Below are 27,923 nucleotides of genomic sequence, written 5' to 3'. Positions count from 1 at the left end.
CACGAAAGGCTTCATATTTCCGTTTTTCGTTCAGAAAGGTTTTGGATAGTTTACTACATATTTTATTTATTTATTTATTTATTTTTGAAACAAAACATTTGCTAAGCCTAACACGTTATCTGTACATAATTCATTGATTAAAAAAATTAAGGGATAATGTTACATAAAAGTAAAATGGATGAAGCAATGAACAAACAGCTATAATATATATAACGATAATTATAACGTTAATTCGGTAAATGTTTTAAATTGGGATTAAAGCATATTTAGTTGAAACTACGTCTGTCAAGTGGTGGATGAGAAGGGGTATTAGATACCTAAAATATGCTACAAACTACATGAAGCAATGAACTATTTAACAGTTTAAGGGAAAACGGGGACAGGGACGGATCAATAAAAATTGCGACTTCTTCATCAACATGTTAACTGGTTAAAGAATCTTGGTTTATATCAAGCATGGCTATGGTGTATAAAATTATAAAACAAATTTGTTTTAATGATACAGTACCTTCCTGCATGTTCCTGGGCTCTATTACAAAAAAATGTCGTTCGGAATATATACACCTTTCAAAATCATAGACGGCTTGACTTTCTCAAGAATAATGAAATATTGTACAGAAACATATTCCCTTATACGTTCAGTCAAAACGACATATATTGATGATTGGATGAATAATAGTATTTAATTTGTACATACACTGCACATTCTAGATGTACATGTACATGTATGAAATTTAATTCCTACGTATTGAACATTCAAGTACATAACTTAGCGTGTAGCTGAGAGAGAGAGAGAGAGAGAGAGAGAGAGAGAGAGAGAGAGAGAGAGAGAGAGAGAGAGAGAGAGAGAGAGAGAGAGAGATGGGAAAACCAGTATTGGTCATGTGAGCGTTGGATTCTTCGATCATAAGCTATAGGTATGCTGGGTATCTAATAAACACTTTACCCATTTTCCTACCCAATCAGAAAATCGATAACAATAACCTTGAATAATTCAACCAATCACATCACCGTTTACAAAGTTTTACCTCTGCAGGTAACGTAAATAACAACAAACGAGTACGTGCGTGATCGACCGTCAAGTCAACTTTACCAACGCAATCGCTTTTATCTCTTCTGGTCAAGTATGGTATGTACAATTTTGCAGCATTTTATCATTTTTTAACACGCTTAATCTTTGTTAATGTTGATTGCGACAGGTATGCAGCTATAGTTTGTGTTTCATTTTCAAAATACAATAAGAATTCATGTTTGTTTACCTGCGGAATTACCAGGTTATTTTTCTTTGAGTGGAATTATATATTATATAAACACTGCGTTGAGATTACCAGAAAAAATGCATTTACTAAATAAATGTTCATGTTATATGTTAGTGTCTTTTTTGCTTTTTTTTTAATGGAAGCCAATATAAACATGTACATGTAAATAGAATTGAAAAAGAAAATAAATTCAACTACGGTTAAAGAAATATTCTTGCTGCGCGCTTGCAAGACTCATATATTAAGCATGCACAAATTCGCGCAATTTATAATCTGTAAAGCATTTTCTATGAAGAAACTTAATCATAATTGACCAACATTTCGAGAATGCCAGCTATCGATTTGAGATCATGTGTTTAGCTCCAACTGCATAAATACCCGTATTTCATTGATTTCTTTCTTTCTCCATGCTTCAAGTTTCCGGCAAAGTCCCGGATGTCACTTCCATTTAATGATAAAATGTCATGCAGTTTTCCATTTTTCAATTGCCTGCATGTTCCAAGCAATATTTTGCACCAATTTCAATTCTTATCATATAATATATTATGGAATTAATCGTGAGAGAGAGAGAGAGAGAGAGAGAGAGAGAGAGAGAGAGAGAGAGAGAGAGAGAGAGAGAGAGAGAGAGGGGGGGGGTCATTTCATTGACATAAAATATATGTTTCTATCTCATTTTCTATTGGAATTTCTGGAAATATAATAGAGATGTAGAACAGAATCTTTCTTCCAACGATGTTGCCATGTTGTCCTTTTGACATTTTTTAATCTCCCCCCAGAATGTATCAGTTATGAACATTTGTCCAGAAATTTTGATTTACAAGAATCTACAAGTAATGTTATCAGTATTAATATGTAAACTCTTAATTTATGACAATTTTGTATGTATACAAAATTGAGACACTGGACCACTAGACTAAGTTTTTTTTATTAATTCCGCAGCGATCAAGATTACTGTTGTGTGGTGTCGAACTCAAACTGGTTTTTTAGTATCATAAAACCGGATATTTGATCTAATTTAAATGACTTATTACAAACCACATCTAGAATATATTATAAAATTCTACAAAATACATCGCTACAAGTTCGTCGTTTTATTAAAAGCGTCAGGTTTTTGTTTATTATTTATACGCCGTATTTTTGGTAAGTGTTCAGGGTGAGGGTTGCAATATTTAACTCTTAAAAGAATTTATGGTGAAAAAATGTACAGCTCAAAGTTTTAAATCGGTGATTTTATTATGAATATGATGTACTCTCACCCCCATTAGATATCCGAAAGTGTTCTATACCACATTTTAAAAATGTTAAAATATAAAAATAGACATCACACTCGGATGCAGCCGCTGGAATCTAACACTCAATCAATCTTTTAAAATGGCGACATACAGTGCGGTCCCTATATAACGCCCGAGTTATTCTAGTCACAACAATAAAAAAAAATGCGTAGAAATACGAATGCTATTTAACAAAATGATGTAGTGTAAAATGATAAATCGTTGGTCTTATAAAATCACACTTGATTGACAGAAAAATGATAATATTGAAGACCCTTTCATCAAATGAAACATGGCACTGATGTCCCTAAAATTGACACTTTTTGGAGATATTTATCATGCATGGCCCAGTTAGATTATTTTCCAGCTATTTAACTTATCACGTGTTTAAAATCAATATTTTGATAAAAAAAAGATATAGATCGATCACTCAGAGCGAATTTTTTAAAGTGCTGTTTTGATATTTAGGATTTTGTTTTTTATTTTCACCGTATCTTCCGTCCTACCACGGGCAATTTACACACCCCATTCCCCTATCTTCTTTAAGCCAAGTGATCGATCATCTGAGATACCAATAACATTAATATTTGAATGGTACATGTCACCAGGCGAAGTTTGTCTCATATGAACAATTGATAACTCTTGTGTTGATGTTGCGATTCCTTGACTAGAAATATATAATGTGGCATCTTCGCAAACAAAATGTTTAAAATTAGATTTTTAGGCTGAGCTGACTGGACCGAAAGTTCTTTAATCGTTTGCAAAGATGGTGTGTTTGTGTTTAGGGTGGTGGGGGATGGGGTTAGAAAATGCATGCTTGCTGTAATTCAGACGTATGGTGGCGTATCTCTGCCCCTTGTGTGCAAGTTATTTTTTATCAAATATGTCGACATGCGAGAGGTCACGTGACATGGGCCATGGCGGTTGTATTTAACTTGGCTCTCGTCATTTTGACAATTTTGTGAAGTTCTAGGCTAGAATGCGACTTTCTCTGACCGGAATTTCCACCCCCAACAATCAGCAACACTCAGTAAGTGTGATTCTTGAGGTTTTTTGTGATTTTTCGTAATTTGTAAATATACCTGTATACCTGTATACTTCTGTGAATACCTGCTCAAGTACCGTCACGGTGAGTGACCACTCTTCAGTTATCAACGTGACAAGGTACCGTTAGCTTTTGTACGTGTATATAGATACTCTGTAAATAACTGTACATAATGGCCACTGGTATGCTAAAACCAGTCTATTTGAGAAACTCTGATATTGTTCAAGGTTCAAACCCTGTTACAGACTATGAACTTCTTGAATCCGTCTTAATCTGTACTAGTGAAATCAAGTGTATTCAAAGAGACCGAGGTCTCTGGAGAATTTATGTGAACACTACCCAAAGTAGGGATAAACTACTAACCGAAGGTTTTGACTTTCGAAATACACATATCAATGTCTTTGAAACAAATCCTTTCTCTGCGGGAACAAACTCGCCCTTAGAGGAAGTTCTGCGAATCACAATCAAGGGAGTACCATTGTCCGTAGACGATGGTGAAATTATCAAAATGCTGGATAGCTACAAAGTTAGCCTTACAAGTCCAATTAAATATGAAAATATTAGACATCCCACTACTCATAAAATGACAAGTATCCTAAATGGGAACCGTTTTGTGTATGCCAAACCTCTACAAAATGGCCAATCACTCCCACGATCAGCTTTTTGTGCAGGCATTGAATGTCTCATTTACCATAAAGGCCAGCCATCTAAAAAACGAGTACCCAAATGTACAAACTGTTGGGGAGAACACTGGCGTACCCAATGCAGCGACAAAAAGCGTTGTCGCATTTGCCTTAAAACAGATCATGAACCAGGATCAGAGAAGTGTGAGGCTTTTGTCGAAAACCAGAAGAACGTCATATCCTTTGCCGGTGCCGATAACCCATTATCGAATTTCTTTCCGTGTACCATACATGTTTTTGGAATCCATCATCGCTCCGCAGAACACGCTTTTCAATATGTTAAAGCCATTCGCTGCGGAGATCTCTCAAAGGCTACAGCTATACAGGCAGCAGAAACGGCTCTAGACGCAAAAATGATTAGTAAAACAATCCAGATTAATGATGAATTCATTGATAAACAGGAAAAACTAATGGAAGAAATTGTGAATGCAAAGTATGATCAGGTTGAAGCTTTCCGGGAAATTCTGGACAAACAAGAACAATCAACACTCTTTGCTGAGAGTGTTTTTGACGATTTCTGGGGAACAGGTCTAAACAAAACCGGAACAGAACATACCGATCACAGAAAATGGCCTGGACAGAATGTGCTGGGGCAGATCTTTCGTAAGATCGTCAGTACGCGAAGGCCGGCGCCACCACGGAGATCTGAGTCTGTTCCTAGGAATCTACAGGCAGCCTCACAGCGTCATATCTCAGACATGTTGAGTTCGATTCGGAAATCCGACAAAAGAGCTGATAAGCAAGCGTCTACTATGCAAGACCACTCTCGGTCTCCGCGTAAATCTATGCGGACCAACAGGCGCAAAAATGCGGGCTACAAAAACACCGATGTCAACTCTCTCGGAGAAAAACCACTGGGTACGGACTATGATAGTGGTTAGTGCGCGCTCTTAAACACTGTAGTCTGATGATCGACCCGGACATGATTTTAAGGACTGCGTATTGTAGACTGTATATTGTTAAACATGCTTCAATCTGTACTGTTTTTTCATTTAGAACGATAGCTAATTTCATACATGTAAAATTTTTAAATGGATAAGTTTGAAATTTTAACAGTTAATGCCCGAGGCCTGAACTCGGACGAAAAAAGAACTAAATTATATGCATGGTTACATGATATTCAAACAGATATAATTTTTGTGCAAGAAACCCACTATATAGAAAAAGATGTATTAAAATATGATGCTAGATGGTTAGGAAAATCGTATCATTGTTTTAGCGATTCAAAATTTAGTAGGGGTGTATCAATTCTTTTTAAAAAAGAATTAGATGTAGAATTAATAGAAAAACATGGGTCTATAGATGGTAGACGACTGTTTTTGAAAGTAAAAATTAACGGCATTGAACTAACTCTTGTAAATGTATATGCACCAAACTCTGCTAAATATAGAAATGATTTTTTTATTAAGTTAAACAGTTTTTTACACAAAAGATGCGTTGATCTTGATAATATAATAATGTGTGGTGATTTTAACTGTAAAACTAATAATCCACAAGATCAAAGTTCAAATAAACTAAATAAAATTGTTTCTTCACTAGAAATGTATGATATTTGCATACAGAATATCCCGATTTGGATGGTTATACTTGGTGTAACGCAGATAATGTTCCTAGTAGCAGAATTGACTATATATTTGTGAGCAGAAATTTTATTTATGATTTTGAAAAAATTACATTACGGAAAATTCCCGGAACAATTAATGGGAAGAGAATGTCTGATCATAGACTTCTGAAAACTTCTTTTAAAACAAATATTAACAAAAGGGGAAACGGTTATTGGAAGCTTAACAATTCATACTTATCTGACGAAAATTATCAAAAAGGTATTCAAACTTTGATTAACGAAATAAAATATGAAGAAAACACCAATCCTATGGTAAAGTGGGAATCTTTCAAAGCAAGAGCTCGTGAATTTTCTATTAACTTTGCAAAAAACTCAAAAGAAAGTATTAAACAAAGAATATTATCATTGGAAAAGGAAATAGACGACATTGAAAAATTGGAATTTCATCATATTGATATGACTAAAAAACGCAATCTTGAGGCTGAATTGGATAAAATTTACGATATAAAATGTAAAGGAGCATTTGTAAGGTCAAGGTCTAAATGGATGTTAGAGGGAGAAAAATCTTCAAAATATTTTTTTAACTTAGAAAAAAGTAGACAAAAACAAAGTATAATTAAAGAACTAAAAACTGACAACGATACATTTAATAAAACAAATGACATTATGGGCGTAATGTGCGATTTCTATGAAAAATTATACTCCTCGAACAAAGTTTCCGACAATAGCATTGATGAATATTTATCATCTGTAGAAATTGATAATAAACTTAGCGAGCATGATGCTAATTTTTGCGAGCAATTCCCGTCTTGTGAAGAATGTACTGAGGCTGTCATGAGTTTAAAACTTAACAAATCTCCAGGTTTAGATGGTCTAACTAATGAATTTTATCAATGCTTTTGGAAAGATTTAAAGCAACTATTTCAAAATACACTAAAATGCATTTTTGAAAATGATCAAATGAGTTATTCACAGAGACTGGCAGTTATTTCCCTTATTTTTAAAAAAGGCGATCAAACCAACATTAAAAATTACAGACCAATTAGTTTGACTAATACAGATTATAAAATTATAGCTTTTGTATTTGCAAGAAGACTTCAAAAAGTGATTGATAACTTAATAAACGAAAATCAATCGGCGTACATTAAAGGGAGGTATATTGGAGAAAACGCAAGAATAATTTTAGATTTATTCGATTATTGCGAGGAAACAAATAATGAGGGAATTTTTCTTTTCCTAGATTTTGAAAAGGCTTTTGATTCGATAGAATGGAACTTCTTATTAAGAACACTAGAGAAATACAAATTCAAAAATAATTTTATAAAGTGGATGAAGATTCTGTACAATAGTCCGATGTTTCGAATAAAAAATAATGGATGGATTTCTAAAACATGCTATATGTCCAGAGGTATACGACAAGGATGTCCAATTTCGGCAATATTATATTTATTTGTAGCCGATATTCTAGCTTTAAAAGTGAAAAACAATGATCAAATTCTAGGAATAAAACCAAGTAATTATAGTAAAGAGTTTAAACATATACAACATGCAGATGATCTGACTTTGTTTTTAAGAAATAGGGAATCCCTAAAAGAGGCCATAAAGACTATAAAAGAATTTTCTAAACATGCAGGGTCTAAACTAAACATTGACAAAACAGAATGTATATTGACAGGTCGTTTAAAAAGTTGTAAAAATGATATTTTTGGAATAAAAATAAACACGTCATCCATTAAATGTTTAGGTATATATATTGGACATAATAAAGATGAGTGCTATAAGAAAAATTGGATAGACAAATGTGAAAACATGAAAAAGCTATATGAATCTTGGAAAAGGAGAAAACTCACAATTTTTGGTAAAACTGAAATTGTCAACACACTAGGTATAAGTAAATTTATATACGTAGCATCAATCTTACCATTACCAAATGAAGATGTAATTAAAAAATTGTATAGCCATATTTTTAATTTCATATGGAATAATAAAGATAGAATTAAACGAAAAACAATAATTGGAAAAATAGAAGAAGGAGGGACAGGTATTGTTGATGTACTTATAAAATTCCAAGCATTAAAAGCAGCTTGGATTCCAAGATTTTTGAGAAATAAAGGTAGAAGTATTCTGGGTGAACACCTGGATCATCTATTAAAAAGTAACAATATAGATTTTGAATATATGTTGAAATTAAACTGTGTTAAGTTGGCAAACTTTGAAATGTTTAAAAACCTACCTTTGTTTTATAAAGAAATTTTTATGTATTTTAATCAATGTAAAAAAATTACAGAAATATCAAGTATGAATATAAACGATGTTTTACAAGAGCCTATATGGAATAATAGGCATTTTGTATTTGATGGAAAACCTTTGTTTTTTAAGAATTGGATTAAAAGTAACATTCTGTATGTTAAAGACCTATTCACTGACAATGGGTTTAAATCATTGTATGAAATTGGTGATGAAGTTTGCAGTAAAGCAAATCTACTTTGTGAATATAAGATTATAAGTTCTGCCTTTAAGAATATTAGAAATATTGACGGAGTTCAAGCAAAATTTATTAATATAAAAAACAAGAGAATGTTTTTGTTTTTTAAACAGTATTGTACAATTGAAAACAAGAAATGTAATTTTTTCTATGATACATTATTATACAGAAAATTTGAACCTCCAAAGTATAATCGTATTTACAAAGAAATGTATAATATACTCCCTGAAAATTGGAGATCTATATATCTTCAAAAAATCAAATTCGCTTTAGATAGAAATATTGCTGAATTCAATTATAATTTGTTACATAACATGTTGTGCTGTAAGAAAATCATGTTTAAGTGGAAAAAAGACACATGTAACAAATGCACTTTATGCTCTGAAATTGAAGATATTCAACATCTTGTATTCACGTGCGAGAATGTACGAAGCATTTGGAACATATTATCTTTTGTAATCAATGTGAGAATTCAATGGAAAGATGTTATTTTTGGCTTTTATTTTGAATGTAACAAAAAGACACGCTTATTAAATAACCTCATTTCTTTTGTTGCTTTAAAAATCTACAAATACAAGATGTTTTGCAGACTAGAAAGTCTCGATGAAACAGAATATAATCTAAGAAATCATGTTAAAAAGTGTACTATTTTTTGGATAAATGTATTGAAATTTAGTAAATGTGACTTAAGAATTGATGTGATTGAAAATGTAACACAATTGTTATAAGATTGTGAGACACATGGTTTTTTTGTGTGTGTTTTTTTTTCAATTTATTTTGTATGATTTAGATATATATATATAACTACATGTACGAAATTGAATAAAATGACTTAAAAAAAAAAAAAAAAAAAAAAAAAAAAAAAAAAATATGTCGACATGCAAGATAGTTTTGTCAACATGCAACATCATATTGTTGACATGCATGTCGACATATTTGATAGAAAAAAACTTGCACGCAATGGTAAGAGATATGCCACCATACAGACGTTTTATTTTTTGTTAAAATGATAGAGAACTAAATGAATATTTTTCTTTATTCACAGGCAGACCATCAGCACAGCGAGGAACAGATAGAGACTTGGCGGGAGGCGTTCGACATTTTTGACAAGAACAAGGACGGACACATAAGTCTGCGCGAACTGGACACAGTGGTGCGCAGTATGGGACTGAACCCCTCCATGAAAGACCTCCGCTCGTTTATCAAAGAGGTCGACCAGAACAGTAAGGGTTCCTTTTTAAATGTGATGTTGATATTATTGAACTATTGGGGATAGGGAGAAGGGAGTTTCTGCACTCAATCTGGAATTACGGTATCTATATTTAGTTACATTTATATTTACTACTTATCATATTTTTATAGGAGATGGAAAAATACAATTTGAAGACTTCAAAATTTTGATGTCTAAATTTTACGTGAATAATTCACCCGAGGAACAGCAAAAAGACATTGAAGGAGCCTTCAAGATTTTTGATAAAAATGGAAACGGGGTGATAGAGAAAGCGGAGCTGCTGCGAATCGCCACCACACTAGGTGAGCCCCTGACTGAAGAGGAGGCGGAACAGATGATGAAGATAGCGGACGCCAACAAAGACGGTCTGATTGATTACAAAGGTAGGAAGCATCTACTTGATCTAAGTTTGTACTGCATTTATAGCATGTATGTAAACAATATATCAACATGTATAAAGTGAACTTTGTAAAAATGCAAAACCAAGGAAAGGGCAATATATACTGAATAGTTTAGTACTAATATATACTGGAATGAATTAACTTTCTCTCTTTTTTTTAATTTCTTGCGTGTAAAGAGGTCATTTAAATGTTTAATTTGGCAAATTAATGAAAAACTGTCTTGTTAAGAAGAAGGTTCATTTGCCGCTTCATGTGGCCTTCATTCTCCTATAGATTAGATGGTTCTCAAGTGCTCTGTTTTCCCCTTTCAAAACAAAGTGAATGCACAACTTTGTACTCACATTTTATTCGCGAATTTCATTAAGACTGCATGAATTGACTACTTATATATTCCACAAAACTATTACTGAACCAATCAATTAAGTTCTATCATTTTGATAAAAAAAAAATTTAATTTTTATACTTTTATTTACAGAATTCTCAAAGTTCATTACAAGACCAGTCCTAAATAGCACCATGGGACAGTGATTTCAAAAGCGGAGAGAACTACCCTCATTCGGTGTTCATGCGGCAGCAGCAGAAACAATTTCATTTCTGCAAAAGGATATTTTCATGATGTTTATTGATATTAAGCATTTTTAATTTATTAGCAATTCTACACGGAATTTTCTCATTGAAGTCTCTCTGTTATCCCCCCTCCCAGATTTTTTTGCAGACGTGATCAATTAAATAAGATACCGTATCGTTTATAATCAAAGGAGCAACAGATCTTTCAGAAATATCGCGTTATTTTTTATACAAGACCAATGATACGTTTCCACAAACGGGTATGAAATATAGGCGAATAAGAATGTTTCTTGAATTCGCATACCCAGTAATTTATTTAACGGAGACATGGAGGTCCCATGGAGTCTTTTATAAAACATGTACATAAATATGCTATAGCTGTGTACTTTAATCTTTTCTTAGACAGATAAATTCAAAATTATGCAAGTTGGCCATGCAGTAGTGCACGCAACATTTATATAAGATAGATGTTGTCACCTGATGGTGACTTATATATAGTGCATGTTTTATTGATACTGTTATACCTTGCTTTTGTGAAGTTTTTAAGGCTCTGTGTTTTGTACTGTTTACATTACTAACATATAACGTGGAATATTTAGATATTTGTATATACTTAGGCTCCTAATGTTTTGTTATGAGATATTTAATTACGCATTGCATTAAAATATCAAAGGGTCATCAATACTCCAATTGATTTATACTAGACAAAATCTAAGAATGAACATCTGAAATTTCTGCGTACCGTCCTTATTGTCAGAGTACTCAAACATGTGTCCATAATATGAAATGCAGTAATCAACAGTGCATTCTTTGAGGGCCATTGCACGCTCCCTGCTATTTTCTGTTAAGTTTATATCGTAAGAAATATAAACATTAACAATCGTACGGTGCAAACAATCAATCAATATCTTGAAACTAAAATTTAACTTATATATTCTATGATGATTTTTTTTAAATTAACTGATCCCTATTTTTCCCAAAAAAAAACGATCCTGTTCTTCTGACATATTTCAATTTTAACTTTATTTTATTCTCAATAATCTGAATTTTTTTGTAAAGGACACAATTTGAAGACGAATGCAAAAGCCATAATATGGAATATCGTGCAATGAAATCTTTCAACTATGCCAGAGCTCAGAGTGCTATATATATTCTCTATGTGTAACATAATTGTCGTTCGTTTTCTGTCTCTGTAGAACATTAATGTGGGTTTGTCTGTTTGGCTATCAATACAAGCAGATATTGTTCAGTTTGTGTAGAACATACATTGTTATGCATATGTATTGATACTAGAGGACATGTCAAACAAATTTGAATTAAAATTGTCATATAGAAACTTCCGTTCCACGAATCTTTCTTTCATATCGAGAGTAATAACTTTATGTCCTATACTGAAGATATTGAGAAAAAATGCTCCAAAATCTTGGACTGTTGATTTAAATATCGTTAAGACTTTAAACTAGAGTTATCACATTCAATTAACCGTGTTATTACATGTATTCCGATCCATTTGTTCGTGCCACTAAAGCATACTTGTCTCGACGAAGAAAAGAAATCACAAACTCACTCGAAATGATAGTTAAAATTGTCTGAAAGTTTGCAAGGATATCTGCATAGATATAACCATTGATAAGATCGATAAATTGATTGATCTGATGAACGTTTGATTGCTTAATTGATTTGTCAAGTGCTATCTATGAGGATATTTATGCAGAGAAAATACATGTACATGTATGTAACTGAAGAGTAAAAAGGAGGTGGTGGTGAATAACGGGTAAAACTGTAAAATACCGCGAAATACCTTAAATATGGAATGACCCTCATATCTGAACGCACCCTTATAGTAATTCTTTATAGCGAATTTGTTCAGCATTTATATGGTTAATATTTCTTGCCAAAATAAAAAGAAAATTCAGAAAAGCCATGTGCAACAAGAGTGCAGATTATTATGTTAAATTAATTTTCTGGCACGTCCTAGCCAACTTTATATATATATAGTAATATCAACTTAATTCTTAGACCTGTTCATAGACAATTGACCTAATAAAGTGTACTGGATTAATCCAGGATTAGAGAGGTGCGACGGGTAGACTTTCGATTAAATCTTTAAAGAAGGAATAACTTGACATTTGTTAAACGTTGGTGGATGTAAAACTCGAAAATATGGTTTGTTTTCTGACATCTTTTGTAATCTTTGTAAATTTTTAATTTTATTACTTTTCTTCTATACATAATCTCGAATGAAAACGACCAAAAATTTGGTAAATGATTGAAATTAATTTGCAGGCTGAGCTGAGTCCAGCGGAAGTTGAAGGTAAGTGAACATTGATAAACGCTTTGAATCAATGTTTTATCAAAATCGGTCCCAAACCTTTAGCTGTCCATCAGGACTGATTTCGATATCTTCAAATCTAACGCTTGAAAATTTCCATCGAATCCAAAAAAGTTTTATTAATAAAGGCAGACATAAATAGTTTTGGGGACAAAAAACTTGTACGTCAGGGACAACCTTCTTGGATGGGGATGATTGTCATAACAAGGCAACCATGTATGAAACTTGGATATACATGTATATGTAAAAGAATATAAATTATTAATCATTCAAATCGATCTGGTTCTAAAGAGTAAAGTTGTACAAATCAAATCTATAGTCGCGAAGTTGAAGTTTGGGGTCACCATTTTCAGGCTATTAATCAGCTTGTGATAAGATTACCAAATTATGTATTTAAGTGCCCATTAAAAGAGCATAATGACATAATTATTTTCACGAGATTTTTAATCTTACTGGGCATTAAATGCTGTTTAAAGTTCATTAACTTCAAGTTTAAAGTGTACATCTGATGTTTATTTTATTCTACATTATGTTTTACACGTGCCGTGTAATACATGGACTTCGCAAGCTTTTGTACACAATGTTTGTCTATGTTTTTAACACACACACACTCTTTTCAAGAGTGCAAAGTGGTGCCCAATATGAGAGAGAGAGAGAGAGAGAGAGAGAGAGAGAGAGAGAGAGAGAGAGAGAGAGGGGGGGGGGCAACATGATAATTTAAAAAAAAAAATATATGCTGCGAGAAAATTGGGGAGGGGGGGGGGAGCCCCTGGTGCTACGTGCCTGCTGAATGCGTTAGTCCAAAACCACCTTGCCGATCACTCTTTTCTCTTGACATCAAAAGAAGAACGGTGGATTTTTTAAACTAAAACAAAATGAATTGTAAATTATCTTCAGTACTTTTAAATGTGAAATCATGTTTCAAAAATATGCTCTAACGGTCCATACATGTATTATCAAGTTATAATGTATTATGTCGACCAACGTCATAAATACAGGCAAATTATCATCCGATCACTCCAAATATATAATACATATTACCTGTTTGAAAATTGTACAAGTGCAGTGAATGTCCTCGATAATATTTCTTAAAATGAAGGATTTTCAGCCATACACTCATGCATGTAGATTTCTCTCTCTTTTTGTGTAGAGCTTATAGAATGTTTTGAGATGTTCGACAAAAACAGGGACGGAACCATATCTGTGGAAGAACTTGGTTCCATACTCAGAGCCCTGGGCCAAAACCCAACCAAAGCACAGGTAGACGACATAATGAAGAAAGCGGACAAAAACGGTAAATCGCGTTTTTTATATATAAAAAATCCAAGTAACCGGAGGAAAATGTAACGATTCAATAATTTCGGTAATCCATATTTCCTTTTAAAGAGAAAATGATGATTATTTTGTATTGAAAATATTTAAAAGCAGTGTTTCAGGCAATTAATATAGATGCCTATATATACATATATACAAATGTATGCAGCTATATATATAGTGTTTGAAATCATCGGAAACCAACACACTAACGATCTGTCAACTGTGTTTTCAACGACGTCCGCGTAACTAAACTATAATGAGCCATTTCATTGAAAAAAAAAACCCACCATCATTGGTTCTTAACAAAACCACCACAGCTTTCACAATCTAATATTTTCATAAATTCAATAATACGTGGTTTCATACAACAAGCTTTAAACACCCATACTTTTTATTAACCTTGATCATTTACAAAGATTGATTGCAATGACAATGGATGTGTCAGTTGAATCCTTTCTATTCCTTTTCATAGGAAATAATCATAGATATAATTTATACTTATAGTAAACTGTATGATATCATTCTGTCGACCATCAGAGGTATGCTAAATTGATCGATAATGATATGAAAAGTATGGTATGATAAATAATATAATCGTTTGTGAGAAGTCGTCGTGTAAATGAAATGTGTTCGAATGGTCAAGTACAGACATGTGCGTCTATATAGGAAGAAATTCGGGTTGACATACCAGTGTTTTATCCCGTAAAGCAACGGAAAAACAATCGACTTAAAAGGTTCCAAAGTTTGATATGGACATTGCCCTGTGGTACAGCCATGTATCATGTACTTACACATAGGCTATTCAATCGCATGTTTTCTGTCATCACGATTTCCTCAGGAAATTATTTCCTAATACTGAGTAATTTCACAATGATGAGCAAAATATAGATTAATTGAATAGAACGTTACATAAATTGGTGGGGCTACTTTATTATAGAAATCAATTAATTAAGAACTGAATTTACAAAAACCCACATGCATTATGTTGGTGAAGGGAAGGGAGAAGGAGAAGAGGAAACACCACATTCAGTTTATTATTTTTGTATTTTTGTATTTTTGAGCTTATCTATGAAGGAGTGTTCGAGGGGTGTAGCGGGTAAAAAAAAAGAATGGAAGAGGCACACAAACAAACAATTAAATTAAATTCAGACCCATTTCATATTTAGAAAAAAGTTTCCAGCAGTCTAATACAGATATTGGCTGCCAATCAAGATAGTTGGGATATTAAATTGACATTTGAGGACTGGTTTTAATAAAAAAAAAAATTCAATCACAGGTGATGGCGTGTTGAGTAAAGCCGAGTACGTCAGTCTGATTTCCGGGTACATGGTGGACCCGGAAGTTGTCAAGGCGGAGCTGAGAGAGGCCTTCATGACATTTGACAAGTTAAAACGAGGCTACCTAGATCTAAAGCAGATGTCTAAAGCTCTGAAATGTGTTGGAGAGCCAATGTCAGAGATAGAAATTAAACAACTGATTAAACTAGCCGACAAGAATAAGGACGGCAAAATTGATGTGGATGGTATGTACCCTTGTCCCTCAATGTTCCAAAATTATGATTGTGTACCGTAAACTAACGCTGCGCCTCGCCATCTATGAGATTGATCAATCCAATATATTTCTGTAGTCAGCCAGTAACAAACCTGATAAATATATAATAATAGTGTTCTCATAAGCGTATTTCCTTATATTTGCTTATATATAAATACAGTCAAATAATAACAAAAACGTTACAATTTTTTATTTCAGAATTTGTCGACTGTTTATGCCAACGAATGTGAGACTTTTCCAGCAGATTGAAGCCAAAACTTTTATAAAACAATGTGAATTTGTTAATGACTTGCTCATATGTCTTTCACAATTTGCCAAGAAGAAAATAAAGAAATTTATTAGGTCATTACACAACCCACGCAGAATGAACTGTTTTGTTGAAATGACTATCATATACACGTAGTCATTTTCTCTTGTTCTGCTTTGGTTCTGTCATCTTTTTCAGTTTCATTTTTTATTCCTTGAAATATATCTAATTACAGTCATCATCAGAATAAGAAATGCAGTGACCTATCAAAGTCATTGTGTTGAAGTGGATTATATCTGTCAAGTGTTTGTCTATGATTCATCACATGTCTATGTAATATGTAAATAAAAATCTTCAATCGGATGATGTTAAACATCCAACGATACACAAGTTTTCTTATTTAGCACAGTAACTGTATTCAGATACATTGATGTTAATTACATGTATATAAAAACATGATATACACGTAATGACAACGTTAACTACATAACTATTGACGGTGGGGTTTGCGTTTTATTTCCTAACACATACATGTATTTGTGTAGAGTTTTCTGGGATGCACTAGCTGCTGACTTGAGTATTTCTACATGTATGTCGAGCATCAGGGTTGATTAAGATACAGAATTTTAACTTGGAAAATGTCAACGTTCCCACAATCCTCTGTACTTTAGTTCTATCCTGACAATTTGAAAACCCAACTTAGATAAAATTGAGTTAGATCCAAAAGCTCACAGTAAAAAAATTATGTATGGATGTCATAGTTAACTTTCAATAATGTATTTTAAAAGTAACATATGTAGGTGCACAATTTTTGTTGACTCGATCAGCAGAAGCAACATAATTATAATATTTGGTCGGTAAAAGCCCTAGGACAAGCAATGAATTCTCAGTAAAAAGCATACAGGAAGATTTTAAAATTCAGTTTTAAAATTTAAGAAAGAAGATAACTTTCACATCCAGGGCGTCTCTCTTGGTGTATTTGTTTGGTCGATTGGAGAGCTGCAAGTGTAATCCTAATTTGATCGTTTGCAGTATGGGTTCTCCGGTAGATCTCTATTGTCTACTTTCCAAATATCCTGGACCGGTTCTGGTGGTAGCAAATAAATACACCCCCCCTCTCTCGCTCTCTCTCTCTCTCTCTCTCTCACCGCTACAGTTGTTATGATATCAGATTCCACGAATCAAATACATGTAAGCTGTTATTGCTACCCGGTTTCTGTGTTCCTTAGTGGTGAATATAATGCTTTGGCTCCTTTCAGATCTTAGATAAGGCAACAACCCAAGCAGCAAAGCTACCTAGCTGTTGCATTGTCTATAAATAGGTCAATGCAGATAATATCGAAGGGCATTATGTACAACATCATGTGTCCAAAGTGGGATTTCAACCAGCGTCCTTCTGGTAAATGGCTTAAAACGCTTATGACAAATTAAAGTGGACCATAATCGTGCCTTCAAAACTAAAAAAAAAAATTGTTAATATATCGAATATGAAAGTAGAGCGCCTCCGGGGATTCCCCGCATGTTGATCTATAGAAGTGCAAACACGAGCATGATTGCCAAGTACTTGATAAAATTTAAATAAAAAAGGGAGATCTGAGGGGAAGATACTTCCTTATTGTATCACATAGATTGCTGCACAACTATAAACAACAGTAACAAGGTAAGCAGTTAGTTATAAACCAGTATATTCAATAAGTATCATAGGCGTCGGAAGCAAATTGAAAGTGGGGGGGGGGCTAGACTAATCCTCAGAAATATTGAGAAAAAAGTAATTCCCAAAATCATGGAAATCCTAATCCGTGGGGGGGGGGGGGGGGGGGGGGGGGGAGGTTACCTATACTTCCAAAAAAAAATTACTTACCCAAATTTTTCCCCCCCAAAATCATGAAATTCCTAATCCGTGGGGGGGGGGGGGGGAGGCTAGTATGCTTCTGAATCTAACTTTTCAATCTTTCAATCTTTCAAGGTAAATTTAGGAACAATAATCTTTCCTGCGAGAAAAAGTGGGGGGGCTGAACCCTCTATCATCCTATGTTTCTAATGCTTAGGTATAACTTTGCAAAAAAAGTGGGGGGGCTAAGCCCCCCCCTAGCCCCCCCCCCCCCCCCCCCCCCCCCGGTTCCGACGCCTATGAGTATACAATGGATGATTCACTGGATATTTGTCTATATAGTCGTTGTCACCGCATGATACAAGCATGTCATTTTGTAAGAAATCTGTTTTGTTTCAGGCTACTGATGATCGTCAACATAACCCATATAATTAGATATCAAATATATAAATGTATAAGATTTATGTTAGTGTGTACATGTACAGCACATATCATGCTTAATATAAACGATATTACTATTTTTGCCCCTTCATATCCATGTTCCTGTGATGTACTATATGATCAAGCGAGCTAGGTGCCTGTTGATCACTGTGCGTGCAAAGTACATGTACAATGGTATAAAAAAGTATTGCTGTAACTACAAGTTCATACCAGAAACATTTGCACGGGGAAGGGAGGTGGGGGGGGGGGTTATTAAAGGGTGACTCTCGTTTCGCCATGAGGTCCCCAACCCCCTTCCCGAAAGTCCGTTATCTAAAGATCATCTAGGATAGGAAGTATTCTTACAATTTACTTGTTCCTGCAAATTTTCTACTTTAAAAAGAATATTTTTATTACATGTATAGTCATACTGATTTTTTTCTTGCAGGGGTGGGGGAAGGGGGGGGGGGGTACCTTAATCCGCCGCTGCATATACCAGGAAAAGTTCAAATGCAATTGTAGAAAAAAAGATTCACTATGAAATATTATCGGAAAGGGGGGGGGGCAACTGATGAAAAAACGTCAAATACACTGTCCAATATCAAGGCAAGTAATCACCCAACGTTAACATTAGGAAAATCCCGCATAAAGCTTCTTTTATAATCAGTTCATCCTTCATTGAAATCAAATGCACGTAATTGGGGCAGACCGCATACCATATTTGCTTCTACATATTTTGAAACACTTATTCTTTTTTCAATCCAACCTAAGTATTTTATTCAAATGACAAGGCCTCATGTGTACTTCCATCTCAACCTTGGGTCTGTAGTATGATGTAATTATATCTTTTGAAATTCGCGCAAACATTACTAATTTCTCTGTTCTCAAATAATACATTCACCAAAACTACATTAATATTGTACACAAAATCCTGTAAAATTAACGCAGTGCGATTGTGGTCCATACCCCAAAATGAAATATATACGTGTATTCTTAACAATTTTGAAATAGTCAATAGAAACTGTAGGTAGAAATTAACTCTGGACAATGTTCACGCGGATTTCCCATTATTTTCGAATGACTTCAGATATCGTTTCAGATATCGAGTTTAAAGGGAATACAATCAGTGTTGGAGACCAAGTACATGTATACCCGTGTTCACTATGTCACGCATACAATTTAGGGCCCGAAAATCCTCCCTTTTTGCCTGCACAATTGACAAGGCAAGATTTTTTTCGAATCAAGTTAAAAGCCTTTTAAAACAGCTGATTGATCAATTAACTTACACGTAGTTTTTTAAACCAAAAGGTTGGCAAATAATATTCATGCACACGGTGAGTCATCCTTGGAATTAAACACTTGATTACAATGAAGTTTTTAAATTAATTTTTTCTCATCAAATGGTTTACAAAACGCACTTCCACGACAACTAATATTGGTTCAATGCCGACGTGTTTAACAACGATTTGTATTCAGAATTTCTAATTCATCACTATTTACTTTCCAACTGCAATATCTTATTTTGCATTAAGCATGGGTTAGACAAGATCTGTGAATAAAAAATTGATAACTATTTTCTATAGTCTGTGATTTATTCATTTATAAACTTTTCGTATAAGCTTGCAAGGTTTTCAAATCCTTAGTGTAAAGGTATTGCCATCATTCAGTGGATGTTTTATCTTTTACCTTATTGATATGAAAATGTTTTTTATAAAATTATTCCGGCACATTACAAAGATATAGGACAAAACTGCAGACGAGATACTCATGTAATCGGGAAAAATATATGAATAGTGGACATTTGTTTAAAAGTTTTGATACAGTGTCGGTGCAAGAAACTGCGGTTTGAAACCATAATCTTCATGTCATATTATTGGTATCCATGATATTAAGTGTCCACGAGCACCAATTTCCGCGCTAAAGTTTTCCCCGTACTTTTACATTAACACAAAGTACATCCAAAATATACGTTGGGTGTACATCCCTTCCGCGAATTGTGATCAATTTCAATTGAAAATTAGTAAATTTGATAAGAGTTACTTTATTTAGTACCATTCTCTTGCACGATAATCATTTCAAAAACACTTAATTATTGAGCTCTAAATAGCAAAATAGAGCTATGTTACGATCTTCCTATTATTAATCCCGAAAGTTAATATCATTTATTGGGAATTTTCGTAACAGATGAATATTTAAATTAAAATTCGTGGACACCTATAATTTTAAATTCCTGACATATTCATTGACTTTTAGTTGACCAACGAATTTAAGTAACTGCTTGTATGATCTTTAGATTGCTAACTTTAAAAAAAACCGTCTGACTTGAGATTTTAGTTGACCAATGGATACAAAATGTCGTCTATATGATCGATTTTAGTTTAACAATGAAGGTATATATATAACCGTCAGCGTGATTTTAGTTAACTAATGGATATGTTAAAACATGTTTCTATGATTTTAGTTGACCACGCAATGAATGTATTAATAACTGTCTGTATGATTTTAGTTACCCAATAGATATGTAAATAATAGTCTTAATAATAGTCTTACTTATGATTTTAGTAAATCAATGAGTGTGTATAAATGTTTCTATGATTCTAGTTACCCAATGGATGTGAGCAACTGTCTCTATGATCCGGCGGAAGAGATCAGTCTTCCCGAGTTTCACCGGAAGTACCCAAAGAGCTTGCCCATGCTTGTGGTGGTGCTGGGTGGTTATGATGGAACCACCGAGTATGACGATACCCCCAGTGACACTGTAAGCTACTTGTATTGTTAGGCCTCCTCTATAACTGAGACATCTATGTAAAAGTCATTTATACCGTTAACAATGTCTGGTAGGTAAAAAGTCACCTAACGGACTGGTACGTTCATTGGCACTTTGGTAAAAATATCATGTTTTTTTTAGCACGATGCCGTTTTGTTGAATAAAATTCAGACTGCTATGTTAAATTATGTACCCGATTCTTTCACCACACAAACACTGAGTAACTGTGCTGATGTCCAAAAATGAAAAGATTTTATTGGTTTATAAATTCTTACCACAAATTGACTGTTACTACCAGCCTACAATGTACGTGTACATGTACGCCATTTGGATCCAATTGCCTTTTTTATGACTAAAATTGAAACAGCCGACTTGTCAACCGATGATATAATATATAAATAGTGCCTGTTTGGCAGGGTAACAGTTGAAATTGACACCCCGAGGGGTGTCAATTTCAACTGTTATCCTCCCAAACAGGCACTATTTATTTTGTTATACTGAATGTCTTTTTTTTAAAATTTTAAGAAAATTTTACTGCTTTTATATAGGAATAACGTGAATTCTACAGCGAACCGTACGCGCATAATTTTCGCGCATGTAACATTTTTTAATGTTACCCGTTGCCAAGTGCGTTGCTAACGCTGAGGGTAATAGTAAATATTATTAACTGCGTCTTAACCAATCAGATTTCAGTATTTAACATGAAAGTATAACAATATATAAATAGTGCCTGTTTGGGAGGGTAACAGTTGAAATTGACACCCCGAGAAAACCATTGTCAACCTCCGCTTCGCGTCGGTTGACAATGGTTTTCTCGGGGTGTCAATTTCAACTGTTACCCTCCCAAACAGGCACTATTTATTTTGTTATACTGAATGTCTTTTTTAAAATTTTTAAGAAAATTTTACTGCTTTTATATAGGAATAACGTGAATTCCACAGCGAACCGTACGCGCATAATTTTCGCGCATGTAACATTTTTTAATGTTACCCGTTGCCAAGTGCGTTGCTAACGCTGAGGGTAATAGTAAATATTATTAACTGCCTCTTAACCAATCAGATTTCAGTATTTAACATGAAAGTATAACAATAGAGTTTAATCGATCAAGAGTTTAATTTTGATGTCTTTAATATGTCTTTTTGGGACAATTTTACAGATCATCCGGTACAACAACTATCAAAGCGTTAGAAGAGGACTGGCACTGGATCCCAAAACAAGGAGGAATTACATCAGTATCCCCCTCAACTCCAAGTACAAGTTTAATGTGATCAAATCCGTCGCCACCAAAAAAGGTGCGATATCTTATACGCATACATTGTCAACATTGTAGCATTACATGTTGTTTTTTTTTAATGTCCCATCGAAAACTTTGTATCTTTTTTAATTCCTTCCGTGATGTCGTAGACCTGGTTCTTATCAGAGCCTGTTTTTTTATTCCCCGTTTCTATATTGGTTACTAACTAATTTCGATTTATTGCGCAGGCACGTAGCATCGTTTTTGAAAGTGGGGGGGGGGGGGGGCAGACCCATCCAAAAATTCTTGAAAAGCAAAAGAAAAAAAAAGGGAAATTTTAAGTTTCCAAAAATCTTCAAAATCCTAATCCGTGGGGGGGGGGGGGGGGGGGGGGGAATTCATACTTCCAAAAAAAAAAATCTTTCCTACCAAAATTTTGTTCCCCTCCAAATCATGAAATTCCTAATCCGTGGGGGGGTGGGGGGGGGGGGGGTAATATTCAATTTGCCTACTCATTTCCTTTTCTTCATATCAATTTTTTACTAACTTCAAAAAAAGTGGGGGGGCCAACTCCATTATAATTCATTTTTTTATATGTAAATTTTCAAAAATTTCTTGCTGCGAGAAAAAGTGGGGGGGCCAGGCCCCCCTGCCCCCCCCCCCCCCCCCCAATGCTACGTGCCTGTTGCGTACATGTCTACATTAAATATTTTACCCATTTTTCTGGGAAATTTTAAAAAATGCCCTGTGCATTTTTAAATACGTCATTTTTATTCATACATTCACTGTATACATTGTATTTGAACTTAAATGCGTATACTCGCCCCACCCCTAATCATAAGTGACACTAAAGCGTAAGATAACACTTCTTTACACATCAGATTACGTGGCCTTCGTTATAACTGCACACTTGAATAATTTTAATTAACTAAAAACCGTGATTTCAGAAGACCACACTTTGGCCCACATCTTGGAGAATAACCCGCTGCCCGTGTTGATCCAGTTCTCCGAATCCAAGGACATTCCCACTGAGGGCAGAAACAAAGAAGGCAAGCCTTACCAGTTCCTGATCACGCACGTGTATGAAGAAGTATTCATACAGGGAAACTTCATAACGGACGGTAAATCACAAACAGTAGAGCGGCGCAATCACAGCATTCCGTTATCGTTTTTAGTTTCCTGTTGTCATTATGTTTAACAAGAAAAGGCGGTTTATTATAAAGTATTATGTGGGTTTAACCTGCTACTTCCTTGATGATTATCTTTCAATTGCAATGAAAGTGGGAGGTGGTGTTCTCGTGGAGAATTAGAGTTCAGAGAAGTTAGGTCAGCTGCATGAAGAATGAAAATCCACTTAAAACATCTTAAAATAAAAATGAACACAGCAAATATTTCCGCCAAATAATAAATGTATTAATAATCAAAGGGACGGGGAAATATAATTATAAAATTTGTTAGTTACTTACGACCAACTTCTTATAAGTTATTTTGGCCCTTTACTTAGATAACTCCCACGGGGATTAATCGCTATTTCCTGAATAAGATGGCGCAAATGCCTATTGCACAATTTGATAAAATACAGGTTACAGTTTTATTACATAATGTTTGATTAAATTGCTGTAAAACACAACAAAACCACACAAAAACAAACCCTTTTAGAGTGAGTAATATTTGTTTTAACAAACACGATGAAAAAACAAAAATCGTCGAAAGTTGGTAGGTTTGAAACCCCCAACCTAATCAAACGTGAATCTAATGTTCTTACCACTGATCATGAGCCACTAACGACACAACTATATATGGATTCAAGTTTTGTATAAAATAAAAACTTGATTGCGTTGATAGTGTAAACATAAAACAATTTTTTTTTAAAATAACCTTGTCAACCAAATATATTGAATATATTGAATAAAGAGCTGTCCGAGAAAAAAGACCAACAGTCACGCCAAGCCCTCCGATCATGAACAGCAGATGAACTAAACTTGACAGGAAAAAGAGACGGACTGACCACTGGACGATTCTTTTATTCCCTGCATAAATATCATTCAAACTTCTGGCTACTTAGGGCTAAATCCTCTTTCACAATGAAGTATCTCGTGCTATTTTCCAGGGAAGATCATGAAGCAGGCGTCCAGCTTCAGTTTGTGTCCTATCATCAGTGTAGCCCCGGTCAAGGGCTTCACAGACCGCACTCAGAAGAAGTTTGACGAGTATCTACAGAAGCTAAAGCAATACGTCCACAAGAACACAGTCTTCTCAGAAAACCAATGCGACTTGTGTAAGTGCATCAACTGCCCGCAAGATAATACGAACTACTTACAGCAAACATAAGTTATACAGTGTAACATTTTAATGTGAAATTCATAAGCGATTCAAACAAAATTTTTTCAAATGATGAATCAAGACTGGAATTAGTGAAGAATTAAAGTATGTTCTATTTATTTTCAGCAATCAAAGAGCTAGCGCCCGACGCAGCAGAAATAATTGACGTTTTAAATCCAAAAGATAGTAAGTCGACCGCAGCTTCTACCACTCCCCCTCCGCCACCTGTCCGTGGCAAGTCGCTCAAAAAAACGAGGGATTCCGAAGAAGATGACGACGGGGAGGCATACGAAGTGATGGAGAATCCGGAAGGTGAAATTGACACATACCGCGTGGCCGATAACCCGCCAAGTTACGTCAATGATAGACTCTGTTGGGTTAAGCCACTGTCTAGTGAACCCAGCGCCGAAATAGCAGGCGGCAGCAAACAGAGGGATAGTGGGGAGTTATACGAACCGATGGAAGACCCAGGCGATTACCTTGAACCACAGAAACATATAGAGAGCAAACCCGTTCCGGTAAAACCTGAAGATAGCAAACCCGTTCCAACGTCACGTCTTCCGCCCAAACCAAAGAAAAAGCCAGAAAAGCGCCAGCCTTACGAAAACTCCCACCCATTGAGCGACGAAAAAGAACCACCGGTGCTTCCACCTCCACCGAACAAGGAAAGCGAGGGGTCGGGAGAGGTCAAATGTACAGACTCGCAGACTCCATGCTCGTTTTGTATCGAGGAGAAGAGTATACAAGACATTGTGCACGTACTCAGTCTTTTGCGCTTGAACAAATACGCTGAAAGATTTCAAGAGGAAATGGTGGACGGGGAGATACTAGCGGGACTAAGTGTTGAAGACTTACAAAGTGAGTTTGGTTTCTCAAAACTGGAGGCTTTGCGTCTCTATAGATACATTGAGAAAGGGCATGTACCAAAGTAAATACCAGTGATTTTTGACAGCAGTGAACACTATGGTTTAAGGGTATGTTTATGCTATAAGCACCCATACTTTATGTAGACTGCTTCAGTGTTGTTCATTTCAGGTGCCAAACTGTATTTTAGGTTAAGAAGCGTTTAGCGGGTCTTGCAAGCTTCCTGTCTAGTGCCGCCAATAAATATAAAGAGGAATTGTCAATCGGTCACAGAAAATGTCCTTTACTTTACTATATGAAAATCTGCTTTGTGCATTATTATATATGTAACATGTAAAATCAAGATGTTGATTATTGACAGTATTTTTGGGTCCAATAAAATATCTAAGGAATAAGTACCATCTGAATAAGAGAGAAAACACTGGAGGAAAAAATTCACAATATTAGAATATCTGGTATCTGTTCTATCAGGTTTCAATAAATAAGTTGTAACAATTAGTAGTGGATGAGCCAACTAGATTACTAAGTTAATTTATAAGACACATCGGTTTATAAAAGCAACGTCCTACGGACTGCTCTACAAGGTTAGATGTAACTCACTAGTTAGTGCTTGTAGCGATTTAGCTTTCTAGTGTACAACGATGTAGTATCGTACGAAGACCGTGGTGTTCATACACAATACAGTTACATGGTTAAATAGTTCTGTAGTACTTAATGTTATATTATACATATGTGTGTATTGTTAATTTATTTTGAATTTTATATTTTTGATGTTTACAATGTATGTGTTGTAAATTTTGTTATTGCTGAGTTTAGAGCAACATTAAAACAAATGAGGTCCCGCTAGCTTGTAATTCTTGTTTCGTTGTTTTTAAAATTAGATTAAATACAGGCAAGTGTTTTTAACAAGGGGAGGGGCGCAAACCTACTGTTTCAAAAAAGTAGAGTGACCAGCTTCTTTACAATGCATTTTAACAAATGTAGTTCAAAAACAAAGTCGGTCCCGAAACATCCTCCCAAACCTGCAACACCTGTATCAAGCACAAATGGTTTTTTTAATGAACAGTCGACAAAGGATTCCTCAACATCAGCTTCGAACTATGAATGCCATTATATTTGTAATAAAAGAAAGTGACAAGTTGAAAACTTTACATTAAACAACATTTAGAATATTTTCTAAATAATGTTTGAATGATGTATGCAATGCTTTAACATGTAAAATAAAATTACAAATTCTTTTATAGCTATTTATTTGAATCACCAAAAAAGGATAATGGGCTACATTGCTCACCTGAGTAAGGGCCTTCAAATACACATACAAACAACAGTATTAGCCAATTAACTATTTCAGCACCCTTACTTGGGAATCTTAGGGTTAAAACATTAAAAAACATTCTTGTATCTTTAAGAATTCACACTCCCTCTGTTGGGGAAATTAAATTTTTTTGTCTGAAATTATTCAATGAGAATGATTTTGTCTGAAATTTTCCAGTGAGAAACCTTGCACTCCTTTCGGAAGCCATGACAAATTCTTATCAGAAAAATTCGAGCCAATTTTATGAAATACTAAATTACTAAACCTAAAACACTACTTGTTCACTGTGATATTTATTATTTCATTTCTTCTTTTATCATTTAATTTTTCCAATATGCACTTTGTAATACATGTATAAGATGACACAGTATATAAACAAAACAGTACAGATGAACATATCAAATGAAATGGCATGACTTTTTAATCTTTATTTAACAAATGACAATTACTATAAATATATTGGATTTCCTCTAATAAGGATATTCTATTATTTGATTCTGGATTAAATTGAGGAAGAATCTTTTCATAAAACAAAACCACTTAATCAAAAGTTAACCCCCCCCCCCCCCAAAGAAAAAAGAAAATGAAAATGCATATCTACTTGATGTGTGAAAACTGATGAAAATACCAAAAAGAGGCCAATAGGCCTTTAAGTTAACGGTCACCTGAGTAGCATATAACGCATACACAAACTTGTGGAGGAGTCTCATATATTCATTTAATTGGGTTTCATTCTGGAGTAAAAATATTAAAATTTGTAATGACGACCACCTCCCTGCCTGAAATCTTTCAAAAAGAACTATAAAACCTGTAATTTTTGGCAAAAAACTTAAAGATCTGGTCTACAAAACCATGAATTCAGTTTTCTTTTTAGGTGTGTGGGAGTAAAGAAGATAATTTTTAAACATTATATGCATTTACGCCTATACATCCATTTTGGCCCTGCCCTAGAGTCAAAACCCAGGGGACATTAAAGGACTATATATGATAAGGGCCTAAAAAGGCCCTCTAAAATGAACATCATCATTTTACTATCATTCTTTGTTTTCTTAGTACAGATATGTATGTGATGTGTTTACATAATATTCATTTTGGTTCAAGTGCCCACAATTTAGAAATATGACATTGTAAAGACAACATTTTCCCGCCATTTTTGCATTTTTAGCGTAAAACAGCTTGTTTTCAAGCAGTTTTTCCTTCCGAAAACATAGAGCGCA

General features: G+C 34.4%; 1 pseudogene; it reads left to right on the top strand.

Moving 5' to 3' along the window:
- Nucleotides 1-992: 992 nt before the first annotated feature.
- On the top strand, nt 993-27,271 carry LOC128180066 (uncharacterized; annotated as a pseudogene).
- The last annotated feature ends 652 nt before the right edge of the window (nt 27,272-27,923 follow it).

The sequence above is a fragment of the Crassostrea angulata genome, chromosome 1, assembly GCF_025612915.1.
Source record: "Crassostrea angulata isolate pt1a10 chromosome 1, ASM2561291v2, whole genome shotgun sequence".
Taxonomy (NCBI): Eukaryota; Metazoa; Mollusca; class Bivalvia; order Ostreida; family Ostreidae; genus Magallana; species Magallana angulata.
Note: the sequence above shows the minus strand (reverse complement) of the source record. Positions and strands in the feature narration are given on the sequence as shown.